General features: G+C 43.1%; 1 long non-coding RNA gene across 1 annotated transcript; it reads right to left on the minus strand.

Annotated features, from left to right (window-relative positions):
• Positions 1 to 202: 202 nt before the first annotated feature.
• LOC120097550 (uncharacterized) lies at positions 203 to 16,606 on the minus strand. Its single transcript, XR_005495068.2, has 3 exons — positions 11,309 to 16,606; positions 1,960 to 2,122; positions 203 to 1,400 (listed from the first exon to the last, which is right to left on the minus strand). It is a non-coding gene; the product is annotated as an uncharacterized LOC120097550 (long non-coding RNA).
• Positions 16,607 to 17,577: the final 971 nt, after the last annotated feature.

Here is a 17,577-nt window from a genome sequence, read left to right on the forward strand (position 1 = left end):
AATGCAGATCAAAACAATTCATAGAATATTTTGAACATTCTGAATCCATATTTCATAATGGGCAAGATAGGCTAACAAACAATGATGTCATAGATCTACATCTTCCTCCCGCTTCTCCTCTCTACCATCTAAGTGTCTTCAATGGGGTGTACTATTGTCACTCCTATGATGAGGCAACTAGAGTGAAGAACTTCCACAGGTCTTTGCAACTCAAAGTTTTGATTATGTTTCAATTGTTTCCAAACATAGAAAGGTATAAAGCAACACTTTGCAAAATATTGATGTCCATTGCTTTCTGACACTATAAGAATCAGCATTGAATGGTATGGAAAAAACATTTACTGAAATGAAGAAAGACAAGCTACACAAATGATCACGATCATCCTTTCAATAAAGCCTACTCTGCATCAAAGAGGGGATGCCTGTGAGACACAGTTAGAGAATATACTTCATGGTTTGGGGAGCCTGTTATGGTAAACGTCTTGTCAATGGGATGGCAGAGAACTGCTTCTGCCCATCCTTTTGGAACGGGACCCTAATGAAGGATTCAACTTCACATTCTTCCTACATTCTACCACATTACTGCAGAGTAAGTTCCATACCTGACTAAACCCATCCCTCTGGGCCATGCTTTAAGAATTAAAAAAAAATTCTATCTTTATCTCCTGATACTATGAGTACCATTTGTGTGTGTGTGTGTGTGTGTGTGTGAATGTGTGTATGTGTGTGTTTGTGTATGTGTGTATATGTGATATTTTTATTAAGCTTCTGTCTTAGCTAATTTGTATATCAAAGGAAAATAATAATGGAATTATTAATATAGATTTACTGTTTCTAATTTAAATTGCCGACCTCAAATATAAGAGATATCTATTGGCTATGATCAACTTGTCCTCTATATCTTGCCCCTTAAACTAAGTTACTATTCTAAGAGTTGTACACACAGATCTACCAGACTGACCTACATGAGTCCAAAGACTGTGCCATATTAAGAATTGTTCTATACCTTTATGTGAGCCTTTGATTTATGGCACTGAGAATGATGGCCTAGCAGGTACAGCCTCGGTCAAAGTCCCTGCTGACTCACCTGGGCAAGGCATAGAACTGCAGGGTCATGGTTGTGTTTTTAATGAGCTGATCTAAACCGCTATCCTTCTCCAAATGCCCTGCCCACACCCTGCCCAGATCACAAAACTATGGTGGAAGGGAAGTGAACTTCCACCTTACCAAGTTCATCTGAACTTGCTGGGTGAGACCACAGTTCCTAGCAGCCTCATTGACATAGCGGGCTTACTTCCTGCAGGCTCTGGATGATGGCATTCACGGTCCTCACAATCTTCTAGGTTATCAGTTATGCTGACCTCTATGATTTGAGCAAAGTGCTAGGGGAATAACGACACCTGCAGAAGTACAGAAAATGACCAGACAAGTCAGTATCGAGGGGCAAGTGAATCTCTGCTGAAAACCATGGGCCCTAGAAACATCAAAGTAAGAAAACTGTGTGCTGTGAACTGAGGAAGCCTCTCAGAAGAGAATCATGCTAGGCTACTGAATACAAGCACAGCAGAGAGATACTTGATAGTGTTAGGTGTTGACTTTCTCTAAAGGGATGGGTCTCAACTTGGGCCAGTCATTGGTTAGTCCATGCACTTAGTGCTGTTGTGACTTGATGTGCTAGACCAGGTTAGTATACATGACCTACCCCTCTTCTCTGAGGAGAAAAGGAGGGAGGATGGGAGAGGGAGGGGACAGGGTAGAACTGGGAGAAGAGGGAGGTAAAGTGAAGAAAGAAAAGGAAGAGGGGAAAGGTTAAAAAGAAAAACCGTGCAAAGGAGAAATACCATCCTTACTCCTATTGAGGGGATTAGGACATCATGTGTTTGCTTCTGCTGGGAAATGTCATCAAATAGAGAGTCTAAACCACCTCTGTGGATGTGTTAGATAAAACCCACCCTGTACCTGCAAGTCTGATGGGTTTGTTCATGAGGACCTCAGGACTCCATGAGGATACAGGTGAGTCCCCTTCCGCAGATCAGCATACAACACAGAGAGGCCATATTGGTCTGGGAGGGAAGGGAAATCTTTGTTGTTTTAGTAGATCTTTGACATCTGGATTTCAAGCCTATCAGGGGGATGGAGAGAGCATGGGAATACGTTAAAATACTTCCGACAGCTTCAGCTATTTTTTGGTAAGACTGCATGAGTGGGTCACACCCCATTCACTTTCAAATCTCTGCCAACATGAGTTTTCTCCATTTGTCATGATTCCCTACATGTTCTTATTCTACCAACTCCTGTGCCATATCACTAGTGAGGCAGGATCATGAAGGTTCACAAACTCATGCTTTAAACCAGGCGTTTCACATATAAAATAAATAAAATTTCAAAGGCTGGGGATATAACCCAGCTGCATGGTGCACACCTAGTAAGTGCAATGCGTCAAGTTTAGCATGCTACACACACACACACACACACACACACACACACACACACACAACTTATATTCACACACATTCACCTACACTCTCAAATACAAATGCTCACACATATACACACACTTGTCAACACTCTCAAACACACTCACATATATCCACCTACACTCTCAAACACACACACACTCATACACACTCAACTACACTCTCAATCACACACACTCACACATACACACATACTTGCCTATACTCTCAAACACATACACACACACATACATACATATTCACTTACACTCTCTCTTACACACACTCACACATATACACAAACACACTTGCCTATCTCTCAAACACAGATACACACACACACACACATATACTCACATATATTCACCTATACTCTCAGACACACACACACACACACACACACACACACACACACACCCATATCTTTCAACGCAAATATATTGCCCATAGCTTCATCTAAGAAAGATATGTTCTGCTTCTAAAAGCACTGTGACCCTTGGCACAATGAGCACACAGGAAACTAATTTATAGAGTAGCACATGGTTCTACCTCAAGAACACAGGAGTGTGCTATCTCTTAAGACATGCAGATTTGTTTTGTTCCCATACATTGTATCTGGACTTCCTTGTCTTTCTCCTTCACAGTGATGTATTAAGCAGAACCTTTCATTACCTATAAACAGTTGGATGATTAGATGTTGTCTTTGAATGCTTCTAATACAAGCTCAGTACAAGAGTAACTGTGGATTCTTAGAGTTTCTCTAATGTTCCTTGGATTCCCAGCTTCCCCTGCTGAAAATTCACATTCAAGATTCCACGTCTTGCTTCATGAGCCCCACTATCAGAGCCATAAATAAGTAACTTGTTCTCCTCTAATAGTAAACGATAATTAGCTGTTCTTTGTAAATATGATTATTTGTGGGCTGTCTATATTCAGGCATGCATATCTGGGATAAATTTCTGAGAAACATTTCTTAGTTATGGCTTACCGGCCTTAGAAATATTTCTGGGTTGCATTGTTTAAAAGTGCTTAGTTTAAACTTCCACCAGAGAAATTCTGAGTAAATGCAGAGATAGCACACTCAAGTTGAATATTTCCATCTCAAAATCAGAGTGACTTTTCAAACAGTGTCTTGGGCAAACTAAAATATCTCACTATTTTCCCCAGCGCTCACTCCTTGGGTTGCTCAATATACCTTGCCGAATATATTTACTCTATAAAAAGGGAAGACTCAATTTCTCTTCCAATTTCACAGTCACATAACTGCTCCGAGTTATTTAACAACAAGAGCAGGACCCGGACAATAGATTCATCATTTGGACATACTTGAACCTCATCCTACACCGCTGAATTCTGTTACCACCTCTATTACATCAACCTTAATTCCTAAATTCCTCTTCATAGACATTCTAAAATAATTTCCTTGTGATGTGCTGACAGAGTTTGGAGGTTCACATTGTGTTCTGTTTAAGTAGTTCACATTCCCTGGGACCATCTTTACTTCCCATTGTCCCCTTATCTGGCAGCTGCAGCCTCACTCCCCGAGCTCCTGTGAAATGTGATAGTTCTTGCCTGAGAAGCCGCCTGACTCTCCTGGAAACTTAGAGGATGCCTGTGAGGTTCAGACTTTCTGAAGGAAAGAAAGAAAGAAAAAAAAAATTCTACGAGATCTTCACTGTTACAGTCCCCAACTGGATGTCATAAAATTTTAATTATAGCCTAAAAATATAGCTTTTGTTTCTTTATGCGAGTCTTCTGAAGACTGACAATTTGGAATAGCTCACCAGCACTGCCGTTTGAAGTTTATTTTCTATTTCCATGACATGGATGACTCTTATCTCTTAGGACATTTCTATGGGGCTCTAAGACAAATATACTTAATTTGTCTCATAACTCTCTCCGCATTGTGCGCCCTGTTAGAAGGAGTCCCAGCGTGCCCATGGGACGTGGGTGGCTGAGTGCTTGCGGCACAATCACTGAGTAGGCCCACTCTCTCCACACGTTTGGCCTTTCTTCCTCCTTATCTACAGATGTCTTCAATCAGGCTTTACATAGACTCAACTCTGACTCAACCTTGAAAGGAAAGAACAAAGAAACAGACCCTTCCCTGTTCTACAGTTGTAACACCTCTTCCATTACCTAACTTGTGTGCATGTGTGTGTGTGTGTGTGTGTGTGTGTGTGTGTGTGTGTGTGTGTGTGTGTAGGTCAGTGCTAGGCATGTATTGTATTCTATTATTCTTGAGTCTCTGAGTCTCACTGTGAATTGGGACCACATTGACTCTGCAGGTCTGGCTGGCCAGCATGACCTAGATATACTTCTTCCTCTGCCTCTGCCTCTGCCTCTCTGCCTCGGCCTCTACCTCTCTGCCTATCTGCCTCTCTGCCTCTCTTTCTGCCTCTCTGCCTCTCTCTCTGCCTCTCTCTCTCTGCCTCTCTCTCTGCCTCTCTCTCTGCCTCTCTGCCTCTCTGCCTCTCTGCCTCTCTGCCTCTCTGCCTCTCTGCCTCTCTGCCTCTCTGCCTCTCTGCCTCTCTGCCTCTCTCTCTCTGCCTCTCTCTCTCTCTCTCTCTCTCTCTCTCTCTCTCTCTGCCTCTCTCTCTGCCTCTGCCTCTCTCTCTGCCTCTCTGCCTCTCTCTCTGCCTCTCTGCCTCTCTCTCTGCCTCTGCCTCTGCTTCACCATTGCTTGCATTTTAGGCACATGCTACCCTGCCTGGCTTTTTACAAGGTTACTAGGGACTAAACTCCGGTCCTCGTGACTACATTGCAGACACTTTACCTGCTATACCACTTCCCTAATTCCTGCAATGATACCCCCCTCAAGGCACCCATATTAATTATACATCCGTCTCATGCTATTGTGGTTCCCTTCCTTCCAGGTTACAGCATTTCTCCACACTGAGGTGACCACCAACCCCTCTCAGAGGCTCTAAATGCTCTAAGTAAGCTCTTCCCACACCTTTTATGACAAGTCCCTGGCTGTCCCGACCTTCTAATGACTGACATTTTCCCTAACTTGTGACCTTCCTCTCTGATGAACTTGTGTAAAGGCCAGCGAGTCCTCAAATACATCTTTTTGCTCTCTTTATAGTTCCCAGAGATTCCACAATCAATTCCAGATCCTTTGGTGCTTTCGGCTGCTAACAGAAGCAGACATCTACTGAGCCAGTGTTACCCTTCTTACCAGAACGTCACACAAGCCAGTGTAACTGTACATAAACGTAAATCACTTGTCATTTCCTTTACCAACTTGATCCCTATCTCTTCCCGATACAATGTTAACTAACCAAACAAACTGCATTCACCTCACTAGTATGGTAATCTGACTCTCTTCCTTTCTCTACCGTGTGTGTGTGTGTGTGTGTGTGTGTGTGTGTGTGTGTGTGTGTGCATGTGTGTGTGTGTGTTTGAGAGAGAGAGAGAGAGAGAGAGAGAGAGAGAGAGAGAGAGACTCCCCAACGTGGCATCTTCTGTTCACCATGTCTACTTCTAGCCCTATCTCTAGAAGTAATGTGTTAATTGGTAGAAGCTGAGTTAAGTGATTTAGTTTACGGAGTCTAAAGAAAAAGTTTGAGGGCTTGGCCTAGGTAGAGTGGGATTCACACGGCTGAAAGTTCTAGTTATTACACACCAGAAGACATCGCGAAGTTTCTGCAGAGTGCAGTTGGAAAGAATTGCACATTGACTCTGCAGAAACAGAGGACGTCTGTAGATGCAAAGAATGTGTAGTCTTGGAAGGAGCTGAAGGGGTTTGCAGCCCCACAGGAAGAACCGCAGTACCAACCAACCAGACCCCCCCGCCAGAGCTCCCAGGGACTAAACCACCAACCAAAGAGGACCATGGACAGACTCATGGCTCCAGCTGCATATGTAGCAGAGGATGGCCTCGTTGGGTATCAGTGGGAGGAGAGGCCCATGGTCCTGCCAGTTTAGGGGAATGTCAGGGTGGGGAGGCAGAAGGGAATGGGTGGGTGGGTGGATGAGGGAACATCCTCATAGAAGCAGGGGGATGGGGGGATGGGAGAGGAAACCAGGAAAGGGGATATCATTTGAAATGTAAATAAAGAAAATAACCAATAAAAGAAAAGAAAAAAACAGAAACTGGAAAATTCTCATACTAGCAACTTAACAGAATGACTGAAAGCTCCAGGACAACAAGAAAAAAATACAAAAAAAAATAGACTGTATAGTCTAATGCACTTCACAGACACAACCCATGAAGACAGGTGGAATCAAGATAAGTGATCCTAATTGTCAGGCCTCCTATGTTGACTTTATGCTTTATGCTTTTTTAGTTATGGATGAGACATATTTCATAACTGCCAATGTGAATTCTGTTATTTCACCATTCATTCCCACCATCTCCTTGTATATTTTGAGGTCCCCTCCTTATGTACCCCCATGTAGAACTATTATGTCTTTGTGAATATCTTTATTCATACCCTAGATGTGATATCCTTTTTTTTTAAATATCAGCAGAGCTTCTCCAAAATTCCTTTGACTTCTGCTTCTGAAATATATACAGACACTCATATTTACACATGGACAGACCCATGGCTCAAGCATTCTTTCTTTGGCTGTTAGATTCTGTCGACACATAAAGTGGGTATCTTTGATACAGAAAATCAGTTGAATGTTTTATATATTAATCTGGCAATTCCCATTGTAAATGGCTGTGTCTAGCTTTTTACATCAACAGAGTTGATCTCAGATTGGATTTGAACTTATCATCTAATCCTTTGCTCTCTTTCTGGGTCACCATTTTCTCCTTTCTCTGCTTTCTTTTAAACTAATCCAGTTTTATTCCTAGAACTTTCTTATTGAGTCTGCATTACAGACCAGGGTTTGGCTTCCCCACGAAAACACGGCTGCTCATTGACTTGCAGGGGGTGAAAATATTATTTGGGGGAACAAGCAAAAGAAACTTGTTTTAAGGACTGACACTATTCCTAACTACAGCTTCTGTTATTTGTCCCTCGTTCACCAAAATGTAATAACTATCCCTAACTAGGAAAGAGGAAAATGCATTTGATTGATTGGCCTGTAAAACCTACCTTCTGTATCAGATGACATAAATCAACCACATAAGGAAAGTTCTTATCCATAAATCCTAATTGGTGAAAATATGTGTCAATAACTTGACCCAAATGCTTGTGGTTTGTGAGCTTAAATACTCTGTGACATTCTGGCCCTGGGTCGAAGTTCATCACCTGGATCTGTTCTGTAGCCCTAGTCAATCAGTAGCAGCTTGATTACCATAAATTCTACTCATCTGGACTGACCTGGTGTTTGAGTTGTTTTGGATCTCAGTGCACTCCATTATAACCCAAAATCCGTTCACCAAACATTGACATAAGTAACGCAGTGCACTGGCCTGTCTGTGTTTCCCTTGGTGACCTCAGGACTCTTATAAGCATGCTTCTTGTCCCCTAACCCACTCCTCTGGTCAAACCAGAATGCTTATCACCCAGCCTCCAGTTAGAACACCATAGCTGCCATGGATAGGATTTTTCCCTGTATCTGGCAAAGTGTATGTGGATGTAAAACAGGTACCCATTATGTGAATAACTGATAGATCTCTGAATGTGTAAGACAGAAATGGTCCAATTTCAAAAGTGAGCATAGAGCCAATCAAAGCCATGTGTGGGTCAAACACAAACGGAGCATACCCAAGAAACAGCAAGAATTATTCTTAAGGGATTAGTTACTGAATAAAAGATAAAATCAGATCATTGGTGAAATGTACATTAATAATCAATTCCCAGCTTCCTTTGAAACCACACATTTCTTTAATCTAAGCAGAGAAAGATGTCGTTGAAAGGTTCAGGAAATGTTGGATTGAAACAAGTGGATTGACCAAAAGCAAAATAAGCAACTGAGAAAGCAATGTTCTTTCCTCCTGAGTGAAAGTGTCGCACATGTGTGTTCCCTGCTCACATAGGTGAAGGAAAGGGGTGTGGTTCCTACCTTGGCTTCCTGCAAGGCAGGAACCTTCAGGCCAGAGCTGAAGCAGAGATTATGGAGGACATTACTTGTTGGCTGGTTCTCTGCTTGTGCTTATGTCTCTTCCTTACATGGCTCAGGATCTCCTGCCTAGGTGTAGCACTGCCCACATTGGCCCGAGTTCTCCCACATCAGCGATCAATAGAGATACTGTCCCATAGACATGGGCTCAGGCCAATGGAAGCAATTCTGCAACTGAAGTTCTGTCTTCTCAGGCGTGTTGTCAGCTAAGATTAGCCATCTCACTGGAGTGTTTGATGCTAACTTACAGACTGTGAAACCCCATCAGATATGTACGAGGTGTCTCTGTTTACCATTTTGTACCTCACATAGGAAAACACACACTTTATATAGTTTTGCATGCTGAAACTGGTTTGCTTTGGTCTGGTTTTGCTTTGAGGGCCTTCCTCACCCAGTCTCTGCAACTCTGATTATCACAGTCCACATACCTAGAGACCAGGGAGTATGTGTCCGGTGCGTCCTAGGGAAAGCACAGGAAGATACTCCTTTGTAAAATGAAGTAATCCCTCAGGAAAGGAAAGCTGGTGGGTAGCTTTGTATTCCCTGGTATCTGTCAAACCTGTCCCTTAGCAGAAGACATATTTAAATCCTCAGTGGAGAAACAGGATTCTACCTCACTTCTAGCCCATACTGGTTCTCTATAGATGTACTTAGGAAGACAAACACCAACATCAAGCTTGAGTGTGTGTGTGTGTGTGTGTGTGTGTGTGTGTGTATGTGATTGGATTTTTTTAAATTTACATTTCAAATGTTATTCCCTTTCCTGGTTTTCCTCCACAAGCCCCCATCCCTTCCCCTGACCCCTTCTTCTATGAGGGTGTTCCTCAACTACTCCCCATTCCCACCCCCATAGCCTGACATTCCCCTACACTGGGGGGTCCAGCCTTGGCAGGACCAAGAGCTTCTCCTCCCATTGGTACCCAACAAGGCCATCCTCTGCTACATATGCAGCTGGAGCCATGCTGACACAGTGCTTTAAAGGCTGAATAACATCTCACCCCATTCACAATTGTTTGTGTTTCTGCTTTTTCTCTTCTGGCCACGGATCAATTTCCTAAAGTTGATCGTAACTGATCAAGTGCCCCTGTCCCACACGTACTTATTTGCTCACACACTTGTGATGCACAGATTTAGACACTAATCGGTCCTTAAGTTTGTCCACATATGGATTGTTCTGAGTGATAGTTCCCATGTCTTCCTACCTTGCCGAGGGTCTCACCCTTAGAGCCAAGCTCTCCTTGGCTTTGGTGTTTTTACTGTGTCCTTGTATCCAATGGTCGTTTCCTCATCATCTCTTCACACAGATATGCCATTTGATTTTCTATACTAGATATTAACGTTTTCCTCTCTTGAGTTGAGTGAAACTTTCTCATTATACACGCCATGTCTCTAACTCGTTTCAATTTACACAGATATAATTATTTTAAATATCTCATATGTGTGTATTCGTGTGAGTGTGTGTGTGTGTGTTCTTGTATATGTGCATATGCATGTGGCAAAGGCCAGAGATTAACACTGGCTTCACTTTAATTTTTCTTTTTCTTTTCTTTTCTTTTCTTTCTTTCTTTTTTTTTTTTCAGAGCTGGGGACCCACTTTAATTTTTAAAGGAAGATCTCACCCTGATCCAGAATTCACTGGCTGGTCAAAAGTTCCAGGAATGTCTTCCTGACTCCACTTATCCAACACTGAGGTTCTAGGCACATGCTAGAGCTCAGCAGAGGTGTTAAGAATCTAAATTCAGGTCCTCATGACTGACCCACTCTGGGGCCCCTGTTTCACCTCTCCCTTTGCTAAATTACAGCTGTGTGAATCCTGTATAAACCTCAATTAGTTGGTCTTTCTCTACTTTCTGGAGTATGTTTTCTTTAGGACATGTCTAATAACCTTAGTCACTGTTTTTATTAGTGTCTATTAATTATTTGGATTAATGGGTTTGCATAGATGTTTTGTACATTCACACAAATCTCTTTCATTTCATCCATGTGCCTACCCGCTTCCTCTCTACGCTCTTTCCTCCCTGATAGATGCTTTTCTTCTTCACAGAATCTTCCCAGCTGTGTGCCTTAGCGTTTCTGTTCACGTGTCCAGCTTCCTCCGTGAGCTGCAGTAAAATCATCTGCACTGTGTTTGATCCTTTTATGATCAACACTATGCTCAACCGACAGTAAGACAACTTAGGGATCGTCCTTACCCAGCATCGCCTCACTTCTCCGGCCTCTTGGCTGCTCTCTTAAGCCAGCAGAGGAGCGGGCACCTCGCACAGCCTCCTGGGAGCACAGGTTTCTTCCCTTTGATCTCTCTCCATGGTCCTTACTCCAGCTTTCAGCATTTTCTGTGAGCATGCACAAACTGCAAAGACCGGGACTCAGACTATGCTCCCCAGGCATCGCTTCCTCCTCCATCAGTCTTTTCTGTGAACTGCAGCCTTCTAACTAACAGTCCTCAGACTCTCAGAAACGCTAGTCCCATTGCCTCTGGGGCAGATCAGGAGTGCTGCAGACAGTTGTATGGGGCACATGCAGACCTAATTTGCTTTTTATCTCCTGTGGCTTGCTTTCATGTTGCTTGTGTCGTTTCGAGAACCTGTTGGTTGCTCGGTATATTGTGTGGTGTTGTGGCTGACCTGATTTTTGCTGGTGAGAACGGCTATTATTTCTTGATACACCTGGGTTTTTTAAATGTAATATTGTAACATTATAATATGTAAAATGTAACATCGCTGGACCCTCTCCCTTTTGTTTCCACTGGGTGCCATGCTTACCGATAACTCCCACTAGCTCTGCCCACTCAGAACCCCTGGAAGCACAGTTAAGATTGAGCTAATTCTTACCTCTATTACCAAACTTGTTAAAACTCAATAGAGGCAATGGATGAGAATTGCTTTTCAGAATCTTCTTGGCACCATCTCCAGCGCTTCCAGTTTCTGTATAGATCAATAGCATGTTGAGTTGTACCCGGAAAAGGTAAGTTTTCAGATGAACAGTCTGTGCTGGAGCTACTGGCTAAGGCTAGGGATTCGCAGTCCAGCTAGCTTGTCTAGGTCTTCATGGAGAAGCAACAAAGCAGGAGCCTTATGGCTTGATTCTGCTGTTTCCTTTGAAGGACAGAGCAGGGATCCCAAGGTGTTCACTCACGTTCCTGAAGGTTCTGAACATGGAGACAGGAGCCAGCCTCAAAAATTACAAAGCCCAGTGATACAGAATGATAATGTGTTCTTCTCACACATGGTATGAACCCACTGATAATTGGATATTAGCCCAAAAGCTCAGAATACCCAAGATACAATTTACAGACCACATGAAGCTCAAGAAGAAGGAAGACCAAAGTGTGGATGCTTCAGTCCTTCCTAGAAGAGGGAACAAAATACAGTAGGAAATACAGAGACAAAGTGTGAGGCAGAGACTGAAGGAAAAGCCATCCAGAGACTGCCCCACCTGGGGATCCGTCCCATACACAGTCACCAAACTCAGACGCTATTACAGATGCCAAGAAGTGCAAGCCGACAGGTGCCTGATATAGCTGTCTCCTGAGAGGATCTGCCAGAACCTGACAAATACAGAGTCAGATGCCAAACACTGGACTGAGAATAGGGTCCCCAATGGAAGAGTTAGAGAAAGGACTGAAGGAGCTGAAGGTGTTTTCAACCCCATAGTAAGAACAACAATATCGACCAAGCATATCTCCCAGAGTTCCCAGGGACTAAAACACCAACCAAAGAGTACACATGGAGCAACCCATGGCTCCAGTTGCATATGTAGCAGAGAATGGTCTTGTTGGGCATCAGTGGAAAGAGAGGCCCTTGGTCCTGTGAAGGCTTGATGCCCCCGTGTAGGGGAATGCTAGGGTAGGAAGGTGGGACGGAGTAAGTGAGTGGATAGGGGATCACCCTCATAGAAACAGGGAGAGGGGGGATGGGATAGGGCATTTGCAGAAGGGAAACCCCGAAAGGGGATAACGTTTGAAATGTAAATAAAGAAAATATCCAATAAAAGAAAAGAAAATGGAAAAAAATCGATTCTTCTATCATCAAGAAAATATGCCTCAAGTTTTAAATTTAGAAAGCACAACCTCATGCATGGGTGGGGCCTAGGATCTGTCAGTCACCCAGTCCATCACCAGGAGCGCGGCCTCCAGGAGAAAGCTGGATTCAAGGGGGTCATTTTTCTTCTCCAATCCCTCCAACTTTTCCCTGGTCTATCTCTGCTGCTGTACTGATTTCTTTCTGAGTCTCCTAATATGAGCTGCAGTGGAGAAGAATTTATGTAAGTCAATAAAAGTATGCCCAGTGTTATTCCTGGCACTGAATTAAGGCAGGTTGGTGGGTCTTTTATTATTCCTGAGCAACATCAGATATTTCTCATCCCTGTGTCTCACTCCATCATTAATACTCTACTGCAAACGGGCCTGGGGCAGTGCTGAATCCCCTTGCAATTAAATCTCTCTCCATGTGAATTCTTTTACTCCGACCTGCTTTGTTTTGACATGTATATTTCCCATTGGGAGCTATATCTAAGAAAAACTAGACAATGTTAGCTTAAGAAAAATATCTCCTCCACTTCCTTTTCCACAATCATGCCTGCTTTAGATGTTGTATCTAAAGGGAAATTTATCATGTGTCTAGTGATTTCCATTGGACTCGGAGATCTTAGAGGGAAGCACAGACATAAATCTAAAATACACTCCATATGTTTTCTCTATGCAAACGAGCTAGGCCTATCAGAGATCTGAGTTGAATAATAAGTGCCGTGTTGTCATTCATTTGTCTAACGAAAGAGCCAGAGATGTGCTGTACAGAACAATGGGTGTTATTTCCAGCACATGCCGAGATTTCACAGTGTGCAGGGATACTGAAGGATCCCTGATATTTTCCTTTCTGACTTTAGTTCGAAGGGAGCGTTTTTAACATCTGCGTTTAAATCCTTTCTGCTGCAAATGGCAGGCTTGCGTGCATGCATGTTTCAAAAGACGAGGTCATATCTAGATCTAGCAAGAAGTATCTGGAACTAAACCTCTTGTTCTAGAGCAAGGATGAATGTCACATAAGATCTGCTTGAGGTGCTGGGCTAATAGACAATCAGAGACTGAATTGAAAAGTAAAAAAAACAAAACAAAACAAAAACAAAAACCTCACCTACCCATCCCCAGAGTAGCAAGTAAAGACTTCTCAGTTTTGAGGGTGTCGTACCAGATGCGCATTGTGAATGAATGTCTGTGGACACGGTTTCGTCTGCATGTCAGTGTCTTCAGTGGGGCCGCATCTAGCATCTTGTTTCATTTGTTGTAAGGCATTCATGAGGCCTTGGGAGGAGTGGTATACAAGTGCTCTTGTCTTCAGCCAAAAGCTCTGTACTACAGAGAAATTACTAGAAATAGATGATACCCATGAGGAGTTGTTCTTTCCCCCAATTGGGAAATTAATGGGAGAAATGGAGAGGGTGGATTTCAAATTCCGTTTAGAAAAAAAAGTTGGGTCCCATAAATATTTTCATCCTATAAAATCTTCAAGTAGTTCATGGCAACATTCAGCATAAATTTTGACCAAGTTTTGCATCTTTGATAACCTGGTTAAATGCATCTTGGAAATGACTTAAATGATTAAGGTGTGGCAAAGATAAATTCTATGTGATTGAACAAACTAGCCATAAACCACAGATAAATGAACGTTAGCTCGCCTACAGTCATCAGGTCCATAGACAGCTAACTGCTGATGGCACTAATATTTTCCTATTAATGAAGCAAACTTTGATATATTGTGGTATCCGGGATATCAGCATGTGATTCAGTATTATAATTATTCATTAGAGAATAGACATCAGTTGATAGCACTGTGGAAAAGGATGGACCAGACTTGGATTTCTGCTGGAAGCTGGTTATGCTAGCTTGTGCAGTGGAATGCCCTCAGGCCTCCCTGTTAACTCAGGTGGGATCAGGAGAAAGTCTGTATACCACTGACCCCACTGTTTGGTAGTTTGAAGATTCTCATACCCAAAGACAAAAAACACAACTGAAACCTGTGCCAAGAGACCAGTAGGACCTGAGAAGACTCGAGGTACTGCTGGGGTATAGAGAAAGGAACGCCACTTCCCTGTCTAGAAAAAGGAAAGCCTTTGGGGTGGGGCAGGGCTAGCTGTCCTGTGATCAAGCCAGACCAGGAGTGCTGCCTGGAGATCTATATCAAGTTATGGAGCTGAGACACGAGGAATAAGATCATGATCTCCAAAATTGGCTTTCCCGCAACATATACATATTCAGAACTCACCTAAGTTCCTTCCAGAAAGAGGCATTCCATGAAATGCAAGCAGCTGCTCTCAGAGGTCAGATGAGAGCACCGAATTTCCCACTTGGACCTCGAGTTATAAGCAATTTGAGCTGCCCAGTCTCGGTGCTGGGATCTGAACTCTGCTATTCTGCAAGAGCACCAAGTACTCTTAACCTCTGACCCATCGCTCCTTCCATGGTTCTTAAGGTGGATTCTTGCTGGCTGTCAGCACTCCTGACATTAGGATATTGCTGTCAGTTTGCCATTGGTAACTTAAGGTAAAAGTTTCAGTGTGTTCCTTCTCTGAATCATGTTTGTTATAGGAGCCAAGTGAGTTTAACCACCCACAATGAAAAAAAAATTATAAAATCCAAAGTTCAAATCTCTATGGCAACAAGCCTTCAGTCCTGGGATGCAGACGTAGGATGGTGACTCTGATGTAGGTTGATACAGAGAACTTAAATGCAGAGGCAAATGGAGGCCTCCTGAGGGAAGGCTTTAAACAACCATTTCCCACTAAAACTAGAATTTCTATTTTTGCAAGTCTAAGACTGTTATTAACGCCCAGATACCAGTGGCTAGAGTTGTGCAACTTATTCCAATCAGACATTTAGAAGCCAATCTATCAAGGGACAGCTCCCACTCGTACGTTCTTCATAACCCACATTTTCCGTGTTAGCACATATGTAAGACCATTTTTAAAAATGAGACCTATGGTGGTTGCTCAATTAGTGGTACGATTCTCCCATAAGGGTCTCATGAGGTTATAAGCAAAATGCTATTCGCTGAAGATACACAGCCCTAAGGAAGGCTCCAGAACAGCCCTCAAGCTATAGTTTGCAGCATTTCCACAAAAATGAATAATTTCCTTTATTTTGCCTAAGGGATATATTTCTAATTAAAAATGAGTAAAAATAAAACTTCAAGAACGCATGCGATGTACGCACATGGTATGAAGGCATTGCCACCAAGCAGGGACATCAAGTTGAACCAAGATTGATTCCTTAGTTACACGTGGAAATGGAGAATAAACAGCAGCATTTTCCTCCGGTCTAAATTGCCACGTTAAATTATAGTAAACATGCCCAACATTATGTTGTTTTAAGAATTATGAATAATTCAGTTTGACTCATAATGATTAAAGATTTGAGACGAAATAAAAGAGAAAAAAGTTATATTTACTGGTAAGTAGCTTTTTTATTGCGGCAAATATTGTCTGAAATAAAACTGAATGGCTGTAATGTGTGGGTTTCCTAGTTTAAGAACTTATGGGAGGGGTGTAATTTCTGATTGCAAAAGCATTAAATAAAGAAAGAGAAAGAAATCTATTTGGAGAACTGACTTCTGACTTCGCAGCCCTCCGAGAAGGAATCAAAAGTGTCTGTCCTCTTTCAAACTGAAACTGGGGGCAAAGGCATCCACTCTGATGGCTCCCATAACTCTGTTGCCCCTGGCCAAGGTCCACAGGTCACAACCTGCTCCTCCCTGAATTTTGTGCCAAATGGGGGAAAGCGTTTGAATGTGATGGATGGATACACTGATTTCCATTTGGGAAGATCTACAGGCTGAACCCAGATAGCAGTTCTCAGGAGGATCCCTGAGAGATTCTACCAGCAGGATGCTAAGCAAAGAAAGATCAGAAAGATCAGAATCCATGGAGACCTGGAGAAGGAACTGTCAATAAAGAGAATAAAGCCAGGTGTGAGTCTTTTGCTGAAAGCTAATATGAGGAGTATGTGGAGTCAGTGACAGGTGGAGGAAAGGCTTACAGGCAGGAAAAGCCAAGTCCCACCCAAGCAAACATTCCAAGCAGAAACCCAGAGCCTAAGGGCTTGAAGTTGAATCACCCCGACTTCCACTCTAGAAGATGGAAAGGTACTGATTTATATTACTTCTGCAAAGTACACAAACTGTCGAGGGTAATGTGGGTGAGACTGAAAAGCCAGGTGAGGATGGTGAGAACCTGAGGTGGATCTGACCTGGGTCCAATGTTTAAGGTACCAGAAGGCACTTGGTAAGCGTACAGTGGGGGGGGGCAGGTAACACTCCTACACAACTATGAATCCTATGGACCACAACAGAGAAAGATCTGATAGAATAAGATATGCCCACGTCTCACGAGATCAGTGAGAAAAAGCTACTTAAGAGAAAGTAGGAGAGAGAGACAGAGACAGACACACACACAGGGAGAGAGACAGAGACAGAGACAGAGAGACAGAGAGACAGAGACAGAGGGAGAGAGAGAGAGAGGCAGAGAGAGAGAGACAGAGAGAGAGACAGAGAGAGAGACAGAGAGAGACAGAGACACACACAGGGAGAGAGACAGAGACAGAGAGACAGAGAGAGAAGCAGAGGTAGAGATACAGCGAGAGAGAGAGAGAGAGAGAGAGAGAGAGAGAGAGAGAGAGAGAGACAGAGGGAGAAAGACAGAGAGAGATGCAGAGAGAGGGAGGGAGGGATAGAGAGAGAGAGAGAAAGAGAGGGAGAAAGAGAGAGAGAGACAGAGAGAGACAGAGACACACACAGGGAGAGAGACAGAGAGACAGAGAGAGAAGCAGAGGTAGAGATACAGCGAGAGAGAGAGAGACAGAGGGAGAGAGACAGAGAGAGATGCAGAGAGAGGGAGGGAGGGATAGAGAGAGAGAGAAAGAGAGAGAGAGAGAGAGAGAGAGAGAGCGAGCTCAGTTTTACTGGAAGAAGGCAAAGACAAGTTGCAAAGAGAACAAGCTAGACATAGGTGAAGACAGAAGAAGCCAGAACATAAGAAGGGGCCAGATTAGAGCAGATTGCCTCTGGCTTGAGACCAAGCAGAACAAAAAGTCAGAGGCCAAGAAAGAAAT

This window comes from Rattus norvegicus, chromosome 16 (assembly GCF_036323735.1).
Source record: "Rattus norvegicus strain BN/NHsdMcwi chromosome 16, GRCr8, whole genome shotgun sequence".
In the NCBI taxonomy this organism is placed as follows: domain Eukaryota; kingdom Metazoa; phylum Chordata; class Mammalia; order Rodentia; family Muridae; genus Rattus; species Rattus norvegicus.